This window comes from Oryctolagus cuniculus, chromosome 3, assembly GCF_051225735.1.
Source record: "Oryctolagus cuniculus isolate XC-2025 breed Fujian yellow rabbit chromosome 3, ASM5122573v1, whole genome shotgun sequence".
Taxonomy (NCBI): Eukaryota; Metazoa; Chordata; class Mammalia; order Lagomorpha; family Leporidae; genus Oryctolagus; species Oryctolagus cuniculus.
In genome coordinates, this window is record NC_142869.1 from 55,091,981 (window position 1) to 55,107,633 (window position 15,653).

At 38.7% G+C, this 15,653-nt stretch overlaps 1 pseudogene; it reads left to right on the forward strand.

Annotated features, from left to right (window-relative positions):
* Positions 1-7,156: 7,156 nt before the first annotated feature.
* Positions 7,157-8,170, forward strand: LOC100352405 (heterogeneous nuclear ribonucleoprotein H3 pseudogene; annotated as a pseudogene).
* The last annotated feature ends 7,483 nt before the right edge of the window (positions 8,171-15,653 follow it).

The following is a 15,653-nucleotide window of genomic DNA, read 5'->3' on the forward strand; positions in this document are numbered from 1 at the left end:
GCCCAGAATATTATATCCTGCCAAGCTCTCATTTGTGAATGAAGGTGAAATAAAGACCTTTCATAGCAAACAGAAATTGAAAGACTTTGTGGCCACTCGTCCGGCCCTGCAAAAGATACTTAAAGATGTGCTACACTCAGAAACACAGAAACACGGCCATCAATATGAAAGAAGGGAAAGGAAGAACACCTACCAGTAAAAGAGCATGGGAAGCTCAAAGCATATACTAGAAAATATTTCCGGGAAAATGGCAGGGCAAAGTCACTACGTATCAATAGTCACATTGAACATTAATGGTCTGAATTATTCAGTTAAAAGACACCGTTTAGCTGACTGGCTCACAGAACACAACCCAACTATTTGTTGCCTACAAGAAACACATCTCTCTAACAAAGAGGCATGCAGACTGAAAGTGAAAGGTTGGAAAAAGATATTCCATGCCAACAGAAACCAAAAAAAAGCAGGTGTAGCCATATTAATATCAGACAAAATAAACTTTAATACAAAAACTGTTAAGAGAGACAAAGAGGGACACTATATAATGATTAAGGGTTCAATTCAACAGGAAGATGTAACTATTATAAATGTATATGCACCTAATTACAGGGCACCGGTCTATTTAAAAGATATGTTAAGGGACTTAAAGGGAGATTTAGATTCCAATACAATAGTACTGGGGGACTTCAATACTCCACTCTCAGAAATAGACAGATCATCCGGACAGAAGATCAACAAGGAAACAGCAGATTTAAATGACACTATAGCCCAAATGGATCTAACAGATATATACAGAACTTTCAACCCTACATCTACAGACTTCACATTCTTCTCAGCAGCGCATGGAACCTTCTCTAGGATTGACCACATACTAGGCCATAAAGCAAGTCTCAGCAAATTTAAAAGAATTAGAATCATACCATGCAGCTTCTCAGACCACAGCGGGATGAAGCTGGAAATTAGCAACTCAGGAAACCCCAGAAAGTAAGCAAACACATGGAGACTGAACAACATGCTCCTGAATGAACACTGGGTCATTCAAGAAATCAAAAGAGAAATCAAAAACTTTCTGGAAGTAAATGAAGACAACAACACAACATATCAAAACTTATGGGATACAGCAAAAGCAGTATTGAGAGGCAAATTTATAGCAATAGGTGCCTATACCAAGAAATTGGAAAGGTACCAAATAAATGAGCTTTCAGCGCACCTCAAGGACCTAGAAAAACTGCAGCAAACCAAACCCAAATCTAGTAGGAGAAGTGAAATAATTAAAACCAGAGAAGAAATTAATAGGATTGAATCCAAAAAAACATTACAAAAAATCAGCCAAGCGAGAAGCTGGTTTTTTGAAAAAATAAACAAAATTGACACCCCATTGGCCCAACTAACTAAAAAAAGAAGAGAAAAGACCCAAATCAATAAAATCAGAGATGAAAAAGGAAACGTAACAACAGACACTACAGAAATAAAAAGAATCATCAGAAATTACTACAAGGACCTGTACGCCAGCAAACAGGAAAACCTATCAGAAATGGATAGATTCCTGGACACATGCAACCTACCTAAATTGAACCACGAAGACATCGAAAACCTAAATAGACCCATAACTGAAACAGAAATTGAAACAGTAATAAAGGCCCTCCCAACAAAGAAAAGCCCAGGACCAGATGGATTCACCGCTGAATTCTACCAGACATTTAAAGAAGAACTAATCCCATTTCTTCTCAAACTATTCAGAACAATCGAAAAAGAGGGAATCCTCCCAAATTCTTTCTATGAAGCCAGCATCACCTTAATCCCTAAGCCAGAGAAAGATGCAGCACTGAAAGAAAATTACAGACCAATGTCCCTGATGAACATAGACGCAAAAATCCTCAATAAAATTCTGGCCAATAGAATACAACAACACATCAGGAAAATCATCCACCCAGACCAAGTGGGATTCATCCCTGGTATGCAGGGATGGTTCAACATTCGCAAATCAATCAATGTGATTCACCACATTAACAGACTGCAGAAGAAAAACCATATGGTTATCTCAATTGATGCAGAGAAAGCATTTGATAAAATTCAACACCCTTTCATGATGAAAACTCTAAGCAAATTGGGTATAGAAGGAACATTCCTCAATATAATCAAAGCAATTTATAAAAAACCCACAGCCAGCATCCTATTGAATGGGGAAAAGTTGGAAGCATTTCCACTGAAATCTGGCACCAGGCAGGGATGCCCACTCTCACCACTGCTATTTAACATAGTTCTGGAAGTTTTAGCCAGAGCCATCAGACAAGAAAAAGAAATCAAAGGAATACAAATTGAGAAGGAAGAAGTCAAACTATCCCTCTTTGCAGACGATATGATTCTGTACTTAGAGGATCCAAAGAACTCTACTAAGAGACTGTTGGAACTCATAGAGGAGTTTGGCAAAGTGGCAGGATATAAAATCAATGCACAAAAATCAACAGCCTTTGTATACACAAGCAATGCCATGACTGAGAAAGAGCTGCTAAGGTCAATCCCATTCACAATAGCTACAAAAACAAACAAATACCTTGGAATAAACTTAACCAAGGACGTTAAAGATCTCTACGATGAAAATTACAAAACCTTAAAGAAAGAAATAGAAGAGGATACCAAAAAATGGAAAAATCTTCCATGCTCATGGATTGGAAGAATCAACATCATCAAAATGTCCATTCTCCCAAAAGCAATTTATAGATTCAATGCAATCCCAATCAAGATACCAAAGACATTCTTCGCAGATCTAGAAAAAATGATGCTGAATTCATATGCAGGCACAAGAGACCTCGAATAGCTAAAGCAATCTTGTACAACAAAAACAAAGCCGGAGGCATCACAATACCAGATTTCAGGACATACTACAGGGCAGTTGTAATCAAAACAGCATGGTACTGGTACAGAAACAGATGGATAGACCAATGGAACAGAATTGAAACACCAGAAATCAACCCAAACATCTACAGCCAACTTATATTTGATCAAGGATCTAAAACTAATTCCTGGAGCAAGGACAGTCTATTCAATAAATGGTGCTGGGAAAACTGGATTTCCACGTGCAGAATCATGAAGCAAGACCCCTACCTTACACCTTACACAAAAATCCACTCAACGTGGATTAAAGACCTAAATCTTCGTCCTGACACCATTACGTTATTAGAGAACATTGGAGAAACCCTTCAAGATATTGGCACAGGCAAAGAATTTCTGGAAAAGACCTGGGAGGCACAGGCAGTCAAAGCCAAAATCAACTATTGGGATTGCATCAAATTGAGAAGTTTCTGTACTGCAAAAGAAACAGTCAGGAGAGTGAAGAGACAACCGACAGAATGGGAAAAAATATTTGCAAACTATGCAACAGATAAAGGGTTAATAACCAGAATCTACAAAGAGATCAAGAAACTCCACAAAAACAAAACCAACAACCCACTTAAGAGATGGGCCAAGGACTTCAATAGACATTTTTCAAAAGAGGAAATCCAAATGGCCAACAGGCACATGAAAAAATGTTCAAGGTCACTAGCAATCAGGGAAATGCAAATCAAAACCACAATGAGGTTTCACCTCACCCCGGTTAGAATGGCTCACATACAGAAATCTACCAACAACAGATGCTGGCGAGGATATGGGGAAAAATGGACACTAACCCACTGTTGGTGGGAATGCAAACTGGTCAAGCCACTATGGAAATCAGTCTGGAGATTCCTCAGAAACCTGAATATAACCCTACCATTCGACCCAGCCATCCCACTCCTTGGAATTTACCCAAAGGAGTTTAAATTGATAAACAAAAAAGCGGTCTGCACCCTAATGTTTATTGCAGCACAATTCACAATAGCCAAGACCTGGAACCAACCTAAATGCCCATCAACGGTAGACTGGATAAAGAAATTATGGGATATGTATTCTTTAGAGTACTATACCGCAGTAAGAAACAATGAAATCCAGTCATTTGCAACAAAATGGAGGAATCTGGAACACATCATGCTGAGTGAAGTAAGCCAGTCCCAAAGGGACAAATACCATATGTTCTCCCTGATCGGTGACAACTGACTCAACACCAAAAAGGAAACCTCCTGAAGTGAAATGGACACTATGAGAAATGGTGACTTGATCAGCATAGCTCTGACTGCTAATGGACAACTTAATACATTATCCCTCATAGTATTTTTTTTTTGTCTGTTCTACTTAATATGACTGGTTTAATTCTGTAATTAATCCACAGTTATTCTTAAGTGTTGAAATTTAACTGAAATGTGATCCCTGTTAAACATAAGAGTGGGAATAAGAGAGGGAAGAGATGTATAATTTGGGACATGCTCGGGCTGACTTGCCCCAATTGGTAGAGTTGGAAACATACCAGGGGATTCCAATTCAATCCCATCAAGGTGGCATGTGCCAATGCCATCTCACTACTCCAAGTGATCAATTTCAGTTCACAATTGATCATAATGAAAGGACTAAGAGTCAAAGGGAGCACATAAACAAGTCTAGTATCTGCTAACACCAACCGATAGGATAAAAAAAGGGGAGAGTGATCCAACATGGGAAGTGAGATACTCAGCAGACTCATAGAATGGCGGATGTCCTAAATAGCACTCTGGCCTCAGAATCAGCCCTAAAGGCACTCGGATCTGGCTGAAAAGCCCATGAGAGTATTTCAGGCATGGAAAGCCAAGACACTCTGGCAAAAAGATCTCTGTGAGTGAGATCCCAGTGGAAAGAACAGGTCTTCAAAGAGGGAGGTGCCTTTCTCTGAAGGGAGGAGAGAACCTCCACTTTGACTATGACCGTGTCTAAACAAGATAAGAGTCGGAGAACTCAAGGGGCTTCCATAGCCTTGGAAACTCATGACTGGAGCATAGGGAGATTACTGATGCCATAAACAGGAGTGTCAATTGGTAAAGTCAACAACAGGAGTCACTGTGCACTTACTCCTCATGTAGGATCTCGGTCCTTAACGTGCTGTACACTGAGGCTTAATGCTATAACGAGTACTCAAACAGTATATTTCACTTTGTGTTTCTATGGGGGTGCAAACGACTGAAATCTTTACTTAATGTATACTAAACTGATCTTCTGTAAAAAAAAAAAAAGAAAGAAATTTTCAATTCCCAACTTGACTCTCACTGGGATTAAACATGACAATAGGTCTGATCTGATTTCATCATCATTTAAAAAAAATCATCTATTATTTTTCACTTTATGTTTCTGTGTGGGAGCAAACTGTTGAAATACTTACTTAAGGTATACTAAGCTGATCTTCTGTATATTAAGATAATCGAAAATGAATCTTGATGTGAATGGAAGGGGAGAGGGAGTGGGAAAGGGGAGGGTTGTTGGTGGGAGGGACGGTATGGGGGGGGAAGCCATTGTAACCCATGAGTCGTACTTTGGAAATTTATATTCATTAAATAAAAGATAAAAAAAAAAAAAAACCCTATCACAATCAGCATTAAAGGACATTAAAAAAAAAAAAACTTGAACCAAAAATGTTTTATAAATAAGCATATCTTGATTAATTTTTCATTCATTTGATCTTCACAGAATTTCGTAATGTATTAAATCATCCTCAATTCACAGGTAAGGCTCAGAGAACTTATATATTGGTATGGACCATATTCTGTTCTGTGAAATCCATATGTTGAAGTCCTCATATACCAAAACACTTTATTTGGAGATGAGGTCTTTAATATGATAATTAAATAAATTCTTATAGGTAAAATCCTAATCCAGTATCACTAGTGTTGTTATAAGAAGAAGAGACACCAAAAATCTCCGTATCTCCATCTCAATGCATACACAATGGAAAGACCATGTAGGACACAATAAGAAGACAGTCATCATAAACCAAAAAGGCTATGTCTCATAAGATAACAACACTGTTGGGACCTTGATTTTATACTTACAAACTCCAGAATTGTATGAAAATAATTTTCTACTGTCTAAGATGCCCAGTCTTTAGTATTTTTGTTATGCATCCAAAGATGATTAAAACAATGATTAGATTGTCTAGAATATAATACCATCTATGAAAATCTTATAGAATATCACACCCTGCTTTGAAAGAAACCATTACATTCAGCTAGCTGTGTCTCTGCAAATTTTCTTGCAATTTTTAGCAGTTACTTTAGACAAGTGTTGAATTTATTTGATTATTTTTCACACTCTGTAAATAATGACTTAAACTATTTATCCTGCATGTATTTTAAAATAATGTATGTTTAAGAAACATATATTAAATATGGATGTATTTACATGTATATATTCAATATCCTATATAAATCAATTAGGATATTGAACCAAGGATCTTCAGTTAAATATATTAAATGATCACTGACACTCTTTTGCCAAATTTTCAAAAGTTTTACTTAAACATTTGGAAGCATTTCTCTCATTTCCTTAGGACTCAAATAAATAATATTCCCAAATATTCCTGGATTTCACATTTTTTAAAAGAGACAAATTGTCCAAAATATCCAGGATATTCTTCTCAGACATAGAAAAAACAGTGCTGAAATTCATATGGAAGCACAGAAGACCCTGAATAGCTAAAGCAATACTATACAAGAAAAACAAAGCTGGAGGTATCACAATACAGATTTCAACACATACTACAGGGCAGTTATAATCAAAACAGCCTGGTACTTGTACAAAAAAAAAAAAGATGGAAAGACCAATGGAACAGAATAGAAATGCCAGAAATCAATCCATGCCTCTACATGAAACTTATCTTTGAAAAAGGAGCTAAAACCAATCCTTGGAGCAAGAACAGTCTCTTCAACTATTGGCCCTGGGAAAAGTGGATTTTCATGTGGAGAAGTCTGAAGCAATACCCCTACCTTATCCTTATACAAAAATCTTTTCCAAATGGGTTAAATACCTAAATGTATGAACTGATAACATCAAATTATTAGAAAACATTGCAGTGTGGAAGTCACCACTCGGAGGCAGGCAGGGCTGCACCTCCCAGGGGATCTCCCACTTCAAGGAGGGCGGCCTGCCAGAGGAGGGCTTGCTCGGATGGAGTTTGGTGGATGACATGGAGGCCCGAAGTGGAGGGCGTCCAACCCTTCTCTCTGCCTCTGGTTTGGCCTCCGCCATTTTGGCATTTAAGTCAAACGATATTGAGATGGTCCAAATGACGCTAGTGATGGGACAGTATGACTTCGTGGACTGCCATTTGGTTGCAGCACAGAGGAAATAGTTCGGTTCTTTCAAGGTATATTGAGATCTTCAGAAGTAGCAGGAGTGAAATCAAGGAATTTTATGATCCACCAAGAAGATTGCTGGGAGAGCGACCGGGACCATATGATAGACCAATAGGAAGAAGAGGGGGTTATTATGGATCAGGGTGTAGAAGTATGTATGACAGAATGCGACAAGGAGGTGATGGATATGATGGTGGCTATGGAGTTGTTGATGACTATGGTGGCTATAATAATTATGGCTATGGAAATGATGGCTTTGATGACAGAATGAGAGATGGAAGAGGTGTGGGAGGAAGTGCCTATGGTGGGGCTGGTGATGCAAGGTCAGGTTTTCATGGTGGTCATTTTGTACATATGAGAGGCCTGCCTTATTGTGCAATTGAAAATGACATTGCTAATTTCTTCTCACCACTAAATCCAATATGAGTTCATATTGATATTGGAGCTGATGGCAGAGCAACGGGAGAAGCAGATGCAGAGTTTGTGACACATGAAGATGCAGTAGCTGCCATGTCTAAAGATAAAAATAATATGCAACATCGATACATTGAACTCTTCTTGAATTCTACGCCTGGCGGTGACTCTGGAATGGGAGGTTCTGGAATGGGAGGCTACAGCAGAGATGGAATGGATAATCAGGAAGGATATGGATCTGTTGGAAGAATAGGAATGGGAAACAATTACAGTGGAGGATATGGTACTCCTGATGGATTGGGTGGTTATGGCCATGGTGGTGGAAGTGGAGGTTACTATGGGCAAGGTGGCATGAGTGGAGGTGGATGGTGTGGGATGTACTGAAAGCATCACCACCAACACATACATACAAGTCCTAACAACAGCATCTGGTCTACTAGACTTTCTTACAGATTTCTTTTATATTTTAAGAACTTTATAATGACTGAAGGAATGTGTTTTCAAAATATTATTTGGTAAAACAACAGATTGTGATGGGAAAATCTATTTTCTGTAGGTTTTATTTGTTGCATACTTTGACTTAAAATAATTTTTTATATTCAAACCACTGATGTTGATACTTTTCATATAATAGTTACTCTTAAAGATGTGCTGCCTTCATAAGATTTGGGTTGATGCATTTTACTATTAGCTCTACAAGTAGTAAGTAGTATTATTAGTGTATTACTAGAGGATAATTGTTCACCCCTGCATAAACTGTAAGTCTTAATAAGCAGACATCTGGAATAGAGCTTGAAGAATAATTAGTGTAACTTCCTTTAATTTCTCCTGGACAATACTGTAAATATAAATCCTAAAGATGAGTTTAGATGGCTTTCAGGAACATAAGATCAGCTAACTATTCTTTTTCCAATGTCCTTTATCAAGCATAGCTCTGAAATGTTGATGATCCTGAGGTTTCTGTGTTTCTGAATATTCAAAACTGTGTTACCTGGGGATAGGAGTCTTGTAAATTTAAATTCAAACCCTCCTAGGTGATGCTTCCAAAAAGTGATGGTTTGTAAGTTAACTCAATATGTCTTAGAAAACTAAGGTTCTTGAAATTTGAATGTCACACTTGGGAGGAGGCAAGATGGTGGAATAGAAAGGGGGCACACTGATAGTCCGGGGAGAGACAGTTTAATAAAAGTGGAGATACTGCAGGTTCAAGGAAGAGTAGGGGAGGAAACAGCAGAAGAAACTCTTCCGGAACAAGTGATTCACAGTGGACCTGCGTGGAGAGCGTGGGAGCCCACAGTTCGGGACACCAGTGGCAGACTCAACACACCAGCGCTGGAACGCGAGGTGAGCCGAACCTCAATAGCCCGAGACACCGGCAGGCAAGCAGAGAGAGGAGACTAGAGGGAATGACCCCAGGGGGGAAAAGCTCACCAGGCTAACTGGAAGAGACAGAGAGAGAGAGAGAGAGAGAGAGAGAAAGGTGACTGGTAGGGACACAGGTTTCTCTCTCTCCACTCACCTCTCAAGGGCGAGCAAGACAAAGAGCAGGCGCCATCTTGGACATACGTCATAAGCAGAGCGACCTCAGGTCTGCACCGGCCCTGAGCCTAGCAGAAAAACCTGACTCTGGGCGGGGCAAATTAACAGGAGATTAGGACCTAGTGAATTTGTGGTGCTACTGAACTGAGACTGTGAAAAAAGAGACGGTGGGGGAGAGAACTCACGGAATTCACGTGAATACTCTCCAGAGACGCTACAATTCCATAACGTTGGCAACCCAGTGGGAGACTGAAGGAGAATTTGAGCCCACTCTGAGGGCAGAACAAATTCCCTGTGGGGTCCTTGGGAAAGAGCTTCCAATCTCTGGCTCCTGTGGGTATATCATTTGCCTGCTAACTACCTCCAACTTCGTTCAGCTGTGCAGAATTACTTCCCTTTTGAATCAAAAAAGAAAGAAAGAAAGAAAGATCTACCACGCCTAACCTGGGAGTGTTACCTTTGGCACACCAAACAGAGCTCTCAGGCCACACCCATCTCAAGCCTCTAAGGCTCCATCAAAAACAGACAGTCCACTTAATCTAGAGTCATGGTATAACAAGAAAAAGCACCACAGTGAAGAAACCAAATATCTCCAATATGCCAAATAACAAACGCAAAAACCAAGGTAATAAGAACAAGGAAGTCACCATGACGCCCCCAAATGAAAAAGACACCCCAATTCAAGATTATGAAGATGATGAGATGGAAGAAATGCAAGAAGCAGATCTCAAAAAATTGATAAGAACATTAAGGAGTTCTCAAAAACAAATTATTGAACTACAGAAATCCTTAATGGACAAGATAGAACATCTCTCTCGTGAAAATGAAATATTAAGGAGGAATCAAAATGAAACAAAACAACTAGTACAACAGGAAACTGTGATAGTGAGGAGAAATCATAATGAAGTGAAGAATTCAATAGATCAAATGAAACACACAATAGAAAGCCTTACAAACAGAATGGGTGAAGCACAAAAGAGAATATCGGACTTAGAACACAGAGAACAGGAAAGGATACAGTCAGACCAAAGAAAAGAAGAGGAAATTAGGAATTCAAAACATATTGTTAGGAATCTTCAGGATACTATTAAAAAACCCAACATTCAGGTTCTAGGATTTCCTGAAGGCATGGAGAGGGAGAAAGGATTAGAAGGCCTTTTTAGTGAGATATTAGAAGAAAATTTCCCAGGTTTGGAGAAGGACAGAGACATCCTAGTACAGGAAGCTCACAGAACCCCTAATAAACACGACCAAAAGAGATCCTCACCACGACACGTTGTAATTAAACTCTCCACAGTGAAACATAAAGAAAATATCCTAAAATGTGCAAGAGAGAAACGTCAGATTACTCTCAGAGGATCTCCAATCAGACTCACAGCTGACTTCTCATCAGAAACACTACAGGCTAGGAGGGAATGGTGAGATATAGCCCAGGTACTAAGAGAGAAAAACTGCCAGACCAGAATATTATATCCTGCAAAGCTCTCATTTGTGAATGAAGGTGAAATAAAGACCTTTCATAGCGAACAGAAATTGAAAGAATTTGTTGCCACTCATCCAGCCCTGCAAAAGATGCTTAAAGATGTGTTGCACACAGAAACACAGAAACACGGTCATCAATATGAAAGAAGGTAAAGGAAGGAAACCTCACAGCAAACGATCACAGGGAATTCAAAGCATATATTAGAACATATCTTGGGCAAATGGCAGGGCAAAGTTACCACTTATCATTAGTTACATTGAACGTTAATGGCCTGAACTGTCCAGTTAAAAGACACAGATTGGCTGATTGGGTTAAGGAACAAAACCCATCTATTTGCTGCTTACAAGAAACACATCTTTCCAACAAAGATCCATACAGACTGAAAGTGAAAGGCTGGAAAAAGATATACCATGCCAACAGAAATGAAAAAATAGCGGGCGTGGCCATCTTAATATCAGACAACATAAACTTTACCACAAAAACTGTTAAGAGAGACAAAGAGGGACACTATATAATGATTAAGGGATCAATTCAACAGGAAGATATAACAATTATCAATGTATATGCACCTAACCACAGGCTACCGGTTTATCTAAAAGATTTGTTAAGGGACTTAAAGGGAGACTTAGACCCCAATACAATAGTACTGGGGGACTTCAATACTCCACTCTCAGAAATAGACAGATCAACAGGACAGAAGATCAACAAGGAGACAGTAGATTTAAACGACACTATAGTCCAAATGGATCTCACAGTTATGTACAGAACTTTCAATCCTACAGCTAAAGATTTTACATTCTTCTCAGCAGTACATGGAACCTTCTCTAGGATTGACCACATACTAGGCCATAAAGCAAGTCTCAGCAAATTCAAAAGAATCAGAATCATACCATGCAGCTTCTCTGACCATAAAGGAATGAAGTTGGAAATTAGCAACTCAGGAATCCCTAGAGCATATGCAAACACATGGAGATTGAACAACATGCTCCTGAATGAACAATGGGTTATAGAAGAAATTAAAAGAGAAATCAAATTTTTTTTTGGAAGTAAATGAGGATAACAGCACAACATACCAAAACTAATGTGACGCAGCAAAAGCAGTGTTAAGAGGAAAGTTTATATCAATAGGTGCCTACATCAAGAAATTGGAAAGGCACCAAATAGATGAGCTTTCAATTCACCTCAAGGATTTAAAAAACCTACAGCAAACCAGACCCAAATCTAGTAGGAGAAGTGAAATAATTAAAATCAGAGAAGAAATCAACAGGATTGAATCCAAAAAAAAAAAAAATTACAAAAAATCAGCCAAACGAGGAGCTGGTTTTTTGAAAAAATAAACAAAATTGACACCCCATTGGCCCAACTAACTAAAAAAAAAAAAGAAGAGAAAAGACTCAAATCAATAAAATGAGAGATGAAAAAGGAAACGTAACAAGAGACACCACAGAAATAAAAAGAATCATCAGAAATTACTACAAGGAATTGTATGCCAGCAAACAGGGAAACATATCAGAAATGGATAGATTCCTGGACACATGCAACCTGCCTAAATTGAACCAGGAAGACATCGAAAACCTAAACAGACCCATAACTGAGACAGAAATTGAAACCGTAATAAAGGCCCTCCCAACAAAGAAAAGCCCAGGACCAGATGGATTCACTGCTGAATTCTACCAGACATTTAAAGAAGAACTGACTCCAATTCTTCTCAAACTATTCAGAACAATCGAAGAAGAGGGAGTCCTCCCAAATTCTTTCTATGAAGCCAGCATCACCTTAATTCCTAAGCCGGAAAAAGATGCAGGATTGAAAGAGAATTACAGACCAATATCCCTGATGAACATAGATGCAAAAATCCTCAATAAAATTCTGGCCAATAGAATGCAACAACACATCAGAAAGATCATCCACCCAGACCAAGTGGGATTTATCCCTGGTATGCAGGGATGGTTGAATGTGCGCAAAACAATCAATGTGATACACCACATTAACAGACTGCAGAAGAAAAACCAAATGATTATCTCAATGGACGCCGAGAAAGCATTTGATAAAATACAACACCCGTTCATGATGAAAACTCTAATAAACTGGGTTTGGAAGGAACATTCCTCAATATAATCAAAGCAATCTATGAAAAACCCACAGCCAACATCCTATTGAATGGGGAAAAGTTGGAAGCATTTCCACTGAGATCTGGTACCAGACAGCGATGCCCACTCTCACCACTGCTATTCAATATAGTTCTGGAAGTTCTAGCCAGAGCTATTAGGCAAGAAAAAGAAATTAAAGGGATACAAATTGGGAAGGAAGAACTCAAACTATCCCTCTTTGCAGATGATATGATTCTTTATTTAGGGGACCCAAAGAACTCTACTAAGAGACTATCGGAACTCATAAGATTTTGGCAAAGTAGCAGGGTATAAAATCAGCGCACAAAAATCAACAGCCTTTGTATACACAGACAATGCCACGGCTGAGGAAGAACTTCTAAGATCAATCCCATTCACAATAACTACAAAAACAAACAAATACCTTGGAATAAACTTAACCAAGGAAGTTAAAGATCTCTACGATGAGAATTACAAAATCTTAAAGAAGGAAATAGAAGAGGATACCAAGAAATGGAAAAATCTTCCATGCTCATGGATTGGAAGAATCAACATCATCAAAATGTCCATTCTCCCAAAAGCAATTTATAGATATGCAATACCAATCACGATACCGAAGACCTTCTTATCAATCTGGAAAAAATGATGCTGAAATTTATATGGAGACACAGGAGACCTTGAATAGCTAAAGCAATCTTGTACAACAAAAATGAAGCTGGAGGCATCACAATATTAGATTTCAGGACATACTACAGGGCAGTTGTAATCAAAACAGCATGGTAATGGTACAGATACAGATGGATAGACCAATGGAACAGAATTGAAACACCAGAAATCAATCCAAACATCTACAGCCAACTTATATTTGATCAAGGATCCAAAACCAATCGCTGGAGTAAGGACAGTCTATTCAATAAATGGTGCTGGGAAAATTGGATTTCCATGTGCAGAATCATGAAGCAAGACCCCTACCTTTCACCGTACACAAAAATTCACTCAACATGGATTAAAGACTTAAATCTACAACCTGACACCATCAAATTATTAGAGAGCATTGGAAAAACCCTGCAAGATATAGGTACCAGCAATGACTTCTTGGAAAACACCCCAGAAGCACAGGCAGTCAAAGCCAAAATCAACATTTGGGATTGCATCAAATTGAGAAGTTTCTGTACTGCAAAAGAAACAGTCAGAAGAGTGAAGAGACAACCGGCAGAATGGGAAAATATATTTGCAAACTGTGCAACTGATAAAGGGTTGATAACCAGAATCTACAAAGAAATCAAGAAACTCCACAACATCAAAACAAACAACCCGCTTAAGAGACACACCAAGGACCTCAATAGACATTTTTCAAAAGAGGAAATCCAAATGGCCAACAGACACATGAAAAAATGTTCAAGGTCACTAGCAATCAGGGAAATGCAAATCAAAACCACAATGAGGTTTCACCTCACCCCGGTTAGAATGGCTCACATTCAGAAATCTACCAACAATAGATGCTGGTGAGGATGTGGGGAAAAAGGGACACTAACCTATTGTTGGTGGGAATGCAAATTGGTTAAGCCACTATGGAAGTCAGTCTGGAGATTCCTCAGAAACCTGAATATAACCCTACCATTCAACCCAGCCATCCCTCTCCTTGGAATTTACCCAAAGGAAATGAAATTGGCAAACAAACAAGCTGTCTGCACCTTAATGTTTATTGCAGCTCAATTCACAATAGCCAAGACCTGGAACCAACCTAAATGCCCATCAACAGTAGACTGGATAAAGAAATTATGGGACATGTACTCTATAGAATACTATACAGCAGTCAAAAACAACGAAACCAGGTCATTTGCAACAAGATGGAGGAATTTGGAAAACATCATGCTGAGTGAATTAAGCCAGTCCCAAAGGGACAAACATCATATGTTCTCCCTGATAGGCGACAACTAACTGAGCACCAAAGGGGAAACTTCTTGAAGTGAAATTGACACTATGAGAAACAGTGACTTGATCAGCTCTTGTCCTGATGGTTGATGTACAATGTAATACTTTATCCATTGTAGTATTTTTTTTATTCTAGTACCATTGGTTGAACTCTGTAATTAACACACAATTATTCTTAGGTGTTTAAATTTTAACTGAAAAGTGATCCCTGTTAGGAATTTGAAAAACATTATGCTGAGTGAAATAAGCCAATCCCAAAGGGAAAAATACCACTTGTTCTCCCTGATAGGTGACAACTAACTGAGCACCAAAAAGGAAACCTGTTAAAGTGAAATGAACACTATGAGAAACGGTGACTTGATCAGCCCTCACCTTGACTGTTGATGAGCAACTTGATATGTTATCCCTCTTAGAATTTTTTTTTGTTTGTTCTACTTAATACTTTTGGTTGAATACTGTAATCAATACACAATTCTTCTTAAGTGCTGAAACTTAACTGAAAAGTGAATGCTGTTAAATATAAGAGTGGGAATAAGAGAGGGAAGAGATGTGCAATTTGGGACATGCTCAAGCTGACTTACCTCAAACGGTAGAGTTAGAAACATACCAGGGGATTCCAATTCAATCCCATCAAGGCGGCATATACCAATGCCATCTCACTAGTCAAAGTGATCAATTTCTGTTCAAAATTGATCGTAATGATAGGACTAAGAACCAAAGGGATCACAGAAACAAGAATAGTGTCTGCAAATACTAGCTGATAAAATCAAAAAGGGAGAGAATGATCCAACATGGGAAGTGAGATACACAGCAGACCCATAGAATGGCAGATGTCCTAAACAGCACTCTGGCCTCATCATCAGCCTTAAAGGCATGTGGATCTGGCTGAAAAGCCCATGAGAGTATTTCAGGCATGGAAAGCCAAGACACTCTGGCAAAAGATCT